Source organism: Cyanistes caeruleus, chromosome Z, assembly GCF_971803275.1.
Source record: "Cyanistes caeruleus chromosome Z, bCyaCae1.hap1.1, whole genome shotgun sequence".
In the NCBI taxonomy this organism is placed as follows: Eukaryota; Metazoa; Chordata; class Aves; order Passeriformes; family Paridae; genus Cyanistes; species Cyanistes caeruleus.
In genome coordinates, this window is record NC_141732.1 from 65,069,855 (window position 1) to 65,076,066 (window position 6,212).

Here is a 6,212-nt window from a genome sequence, read left to right on the forward strand (position 1 = left end):
TCATAGAACCATAAATCATAGAATCACAGAATAATCATTTTCTACAAGGAAAAGTAAAGCACAAGCAACGTGTTTGTGGACCAATCAGTCCCACTGCAGGTGAAAAGACATCAGTTTCTTGAAAACATAAATATATTTTGCTTACTGTGTTTCCTGCAAGGTAAAGGTTTGTAGCTTTTGTATCCTTTGGACAAGAATCATGTTACTTAGACATACTTGTAACTCAACTCAGCAAACCGTAGCTGCATACTGGAATTACTATTCTCATTAACAAACTCATTAATTTGAAAAACTGTGGAGGTTAAGGCTTTAAAAAAACTCACCCTAAGTTAATTTTCTCCATTTCAGCAATACGAAAACAATGAAAATCTCTAGGAAAAGTCTGTACAACTGCAACGGTAGGAAACAGTTATATGGTCCTTCTCTCTTATAAAAATTGTTTTGTTCTTAACTATTAACATTACCACAATACAAAAATCTTAGTGAAGAGAAGGCAGTTTTCACATAGTTTGGGATGCCCTCCAGATATCAGGAAAATGTAAGGCCATAGGTAAGGTTACACTAGGAAGAGAAGCAGAGCTGTCTTCAGCAGGATTTTACCCTATGTTTATTTCAGTTCTTGTCAGAGGAGCAAGTCACTGCAGGCATAGTACAGGCACAGGAGTGCTTGTGGTAACTATCCTGGTGTCTTATTTTCATGGAATTGACTCCTTCATGGCAGCAGGAGTAGGAGAGTTTATACTTACTACAGAATATGGTGTGCAAGGAATAAATAGAGAGCAACCAAGTTAATGTATGGCTATGTGGTAACAAGTTTATTTGCCAAAATCCTAGCATAGGTGAGCTCAGTGAACTTGGATCCTTCCTAATGAAGACAAAACAACTGGCTCAAGTGTGCAGCAGGTCTATCGATCTTCCAGGATGACTTCCCTGTCACAAATCACTCCTGGGATTGAAGGACACACCTACTAGGAAATAAGACAACACCTTTTACAAAGAGTATCTCATTATATCAATGCTTATATATATATATATATACACACACATATATATACATATATACATATATATATATTAAATATTCTATATCTATAATATTCTATATACTCTATAATAATAATTATAGAAATAATAATATAATAAATATAATATAATAATATAATACTATTATATAATACTATTATATAATTAATATAATATAATATAATATAATATAATAAATATAATATAATATAATATAATATAATATAATATAATATAATATAATATAATATAATATAATATAATATAATATAATATAATATAATATAATATAATATAATATAATATAATATAATATAATATAATATAATATAATATAATATAATATAATTAATATGTATAATGCTTATATATATATATTGCTATACTTCCTTTGAACTGCTGAAAGTGTAAACTCAAAAAAACCTTCCTTAGTCAGTGGAATCTTATTTTAGGAGATACAGGAGAGCTCCTTTACAGCTGCTGAGGGTGAGGAGAAGGTGGCCGCTCCACCTCTTCTACTATTGATGTCTTCACTGAAATCTCCCAAGCCTTACCTGATTTAGAGGAACTTGGGTATTCCCAGTGGTAGGAATAAGTACTTGCAGGTAATACTTGAACACTGTGACTATTGCTAATAAGATTTTTCCAAATCTCTTCAGAAAATATCAGTCAATTTTTAAGTATACTTCCTGCTCCTTAGTTCAAATTGTGTTGTTACTGGAAAAATCTATGTTTTAAATTAATGTCTAAATTCTAAACTGAATCCAGTGGTGTTCTCAGTGTAATATATTAATTGGATGCCAAAGCAAGAAGGATATTAACAATATAACTCAGAAACAAATAAATGTTCTACCCCAGGACAGGTATTTCTGTGCCATTCTATGACTCTGCAATATTTTAAATAGTTTGGTTCTTTTATTTTCAGAACCCCAAACTCAGGTGTAGTGACAATTGCCTCCTGCAGACAGGTGTTGTGGGGTTTTATAAATTTCCCATACTGAAAAACAGTATAAAATGTAGGAAGCCAGACTGTCAAACCAGAGAATATCAAATCAAAGTGCCTGTTCTCTGTCCAAGAATTAGGGATGTCAACAGCTACTGCAAACTAGAGTGCATCTGTAGCTTTTGTTGAAAATTGAGGGACTTCCAAATTTAAGACTATTAATTCAGATTACAGTTTTCAAATTCATAGAGAGTTGAAAACACGGAGGTTATACTCTCATTTTTTGCACATAAATACACATTACTATGCACCAATATTTACATATATATGTGATCCATAATTTGTGCATTCTGCACCTCCATGTCTATATTTCAGAAACTCTCTTGCCTCTAGGAATGCTTTGCAGGTGGCTGCAGCCTGCTTGACAGCACACAGTAACATCAATACATGCTGACTGCATGTTTAGCTTGAAGTTGGACTGTTGTCCAGCATTGAAGCTCAGTGTCCTTCTGCCTTTCCATCCTGTCATTACTTTCACAGGTCCCCTCCTTGGGCCCTTTCTAGGATCCTTTCCTGGTTTCAGCTTGTGCTAATGAGCTTTTTTTAAACATAAGTTTACTCTACTGCAGATGGTACTTGTCCACAGCCAGAAACACTTCCCAAGAAGTATCACAGCTCAATAAATAAGTTCAAAAAACATCATAGTGAAAATAAACAGTCTAATGAAATATTGCTTGTATCAAAACAGAGATTAGCAAGCATCAACCCCTATGAACACCATTGCTGATCCCTTTTCAAGTCCCTCATCTTAGTTTTAACAGCCTGCTCTAGTACACTAGTACTGGAAATAGAAACTTGGTTTCATGACAATATATAGATATGATTTAATGAGACTTAGTATTTCGATCTGCCAACACCTGTGCTGCATTAAAAACAGGATATTGTATGCTTCTCTAAACTGTACCAGATAGAACTGTTCATTCAGAGTGTAGTGTACTTTGAGCTGTAGGAGTGTGGTAACACGTGTCTTTTACCAGGGAAAGTCCTGAATATGTTTTTTATCATATAGCTGGAATTTATTCTTTGTGTGCAGGCCATTTTATTTAGTCTTCATTTTAATTTCCATGTAAAGAAGAAAGCAATCCTTGCATACTGTTGATATTTCATTGTAAGCATAATTTCTGTGAAAATATGTCACACTACCTTAGAAGAAACAATGGTAGGAAGCAAAATTAACTATTTTGTCATATGTGAAAGACTTACTATGAAATGGTAGTGAATGTTAGCACCATATTCTTCAAATCAATACCTGTTTCTCTTAGTGAGTCGTAAGAATAGGCATTTAGCCCTTAGCATTGCAGACTTTATGTAAAGATTTGGTTTGCACTTGACACATTTGAGAGGAATAAATTTGAGATACAACCATAATGAATAACACATTATCATCCAAAAAGTGAGGCTAATGTGTACTGCCACCAAATGGTCAATTAAATGAAAAGCACATTTCTCCTATACACCAGGCTAAATTACCAATACTCCCAGAAATTACTTATATTGTCTGTTTAAGAAAACATGTTTTTATTTTAAAAAAAAAAATATTTTGGTACAGTACTTAGTATTTCAATAACAGAAAATAGAAAGATAGGTGTTTCAGATCCAAAGGGAAATTATCATTTTATGAAATAAAAATACCTAACATTTTGAAATCCCTTTTGTCTCCTTCATTCTTTCAGTTCCAGCCTTTATTACACCATTTCCTCACTGAGATCTGACCATCCCCCATCTGAACTTTGTCCCTTCACTGCTGCATGAGGGAGCCTTTTTTCCCCTTTAGTACTTTTCTGCAGCTTTTATTCCACAAGTCTACCCAGAATTACCTTGTCAGAGATTTGCTGTCCCCTTGTCAGGACAATAAAGAAAATAACCAAACCAATCCACATGCCCCACCCTCAGTCTGCATGGTTTTGTCTACTAAATTCATCTTATTGGCTTCAAGTTCTGTTTCAGGACTTGCTCCTGAAACCAACTGATGGCTGATGACAGAGCCACAGAGGGACAGTGACCAGTGCTCTCCAATACATAGAAGTCCTAGTGCATGATGTAGCACTAGTCTTCAGTGACCAGTACCAGCCTAGAGCAACCAGTCACCCTGATGCCTATCTCACCTTTTTTACAATACTATATTTATTTCCTAAATAAAATTTTAAGTTCTCCAGAGAATAGCCTGTTTCTTCTTATATATTTCTATGATATTGAACACAGCAGGACCCTGATTGGGACATCTGGGTGCTATTATAAAACAACAAGCTAATCGTGTCAATAGTAACCAGGACTTGAAAAAAAAGCAGCAAAACTTGCAGTCAGTGTTTACAGCTTAGAAACGTAAAACAGGCACCTCCTTTCTCATGGTCCCAAGCACAGTGTGTCCTAATATTGTTATTTGGGCTAAAATAAAAATTAAATGAAAAAAAAAAAACCAAAGACTGACTTATTTGGGATGAGGACTACTCTAGTGCAGTACTTAGTATGTGGAGTGAGTCCTCAGGAGGACTTTCAGACATTGTCCTAGTATGCAAGTGCTACCCCAGCTTTAACTCTGCAATGAGATGGAAAGGTCAATCCTTATCCAAGTTACCCCTCCGCAACAGATGTCAAAGAGGGTGCTGAGCCATGTGGAAGAGCAGCATGACCCAGCTAGCAAAACAGTTGAAGCCTTTAGTCAGTGAAGTCCTTGGGGCAGCACTGTGCCTTCCGTCTGCCTGAAGAGATTTTAGTCATTTACTAGCACCCACACTTGTGCTAGAGATAGAGCTGAGGGAGAAAGCTGTCTTTGGCACAGACCTCTCCCCCTCTGAATTTGGATGGGATGAGACAAAAAAAGGGAAGTAGAAGTTGTGAATTAATAAAAGATGAAAGACAAGATAAAGTACTGAGACTGCTGGTGGTTAGAGAAGGCATGTGACCAGCTTGGGATAATATATTTTTTATTTCCCAAATCTAGTCTTTACGGAAGTAAAGCTGCCATTGTAGTCTGAATTTCTTGGCCTGAGGGACACAATGGTGAGGACAAACCAAGGCACAGTGGAGGAAAAGGTGCAGATGAAATCTGAGACAACGTGTAAAAGTGCACTTGTGAGATGAATGGGGCATCGAAACTGTCATTGCAAGAATGATAGAGAGAGATAGAAATGCCAAACCAGCAAATTTAAGTGAATTTTAATCATCAGCAGATGATTAAAAAGGCAAGAATAGAAGAAAGTATCTATAAATCCCATTAGTCATTATGCACAAAATAATTTGTAAATATTAAGTTAATTTTTTTATGAAGGAAGAGCTGGAATATAAGCACCCGCAGCTAGAAGACAGGCTCCAGTATGCCAAAACCAAGCTCTGGTATGCAGTTCTAGACAGAACAGTCACAAAAGTAGAGTGGGTTAACACAATGCTAATACTTGTATTTAGGCATCTGAGCACACCTTATATTTTGTAGACTTATAAAGGAAAGTTAATTCCATTCAATTAAAGATAGTTAGGAAAAATTATATCCTGGAGGGCAAGACGTAACAAATACTGAGATCTTATCCTATGCTTGTCTGTGGCAACAGCATAGAGCCAAAAAAGAAATCAAGAAAAGGGGAGACATTAAAAAAACCATGGAAAAATCAGTCTCAGTTTGCAAATCCTCTGGAAAATGTGTCACTGTGATGGTTCAGGATTAATTAGTGTTCTGACTCTGCTTTAAGGATAGAAAGCCAAGTATCAGCCACAATAAAACAATAAGTATTGTATATAATGTGATTACCTCAAATACTCACAACTACTGTAATGTCCTGAGAAGACTCTTCCAGACTTTTGGGGCCTATCCTACTACACATATAACCCTTTTGCAGCTGTAGCTAGTAGCAGAGGCTTGAGCACCAGGACCTCCTTCATACTGATTTATGGGCCAAAGAAGTGTTGCCTAAAAGGCTCGGGAAATAAAACCTCCCAGAGAGGACAATAGGTTTTCTTTATAAAACATATGTGCTGAATTTCCATGTTTTTACTCTTCTCTGTGGGTTTTACTCAAGATGAATTGAAAGTTAATCACTTTATCATTTTTCACATATGAATATCAACCAACCTGGAAAATAGTCTCTTCTAGATTTCTTGAAATAACAATGTGCTTTTGCCCTAATTTAAAAGGAGGAGATGGGGGTGGGGAAGAGGAGAATAAAAAAAAAAAGAAGCCTGAAAATGAAAGACT

General features: G+C 35.6%; 1 long non-coding RNA gene across 2 annotated transcripts in view; it reads right to left on the reverse strand.

Moving 5' to 3' along the window:
• Positions 1-792: 792 nt before the first annotated feature.
• LOC111941361 (uncharacterized) overlaps positions 793-6,212 on the reverse strand; it is a 37,184-nt gene continuing 31,764 nt past the window's right edge. For both annotated transcript variants that reach the window (XR_015281246.1, XR_002869976.2), the window contains exon 2: positions 793-965. This is a non-coding gene — a long non-coding RNA (uncharacterized LOC111941361). The remainder of the gene's footprint in view (positions 966-6,212) is intronic.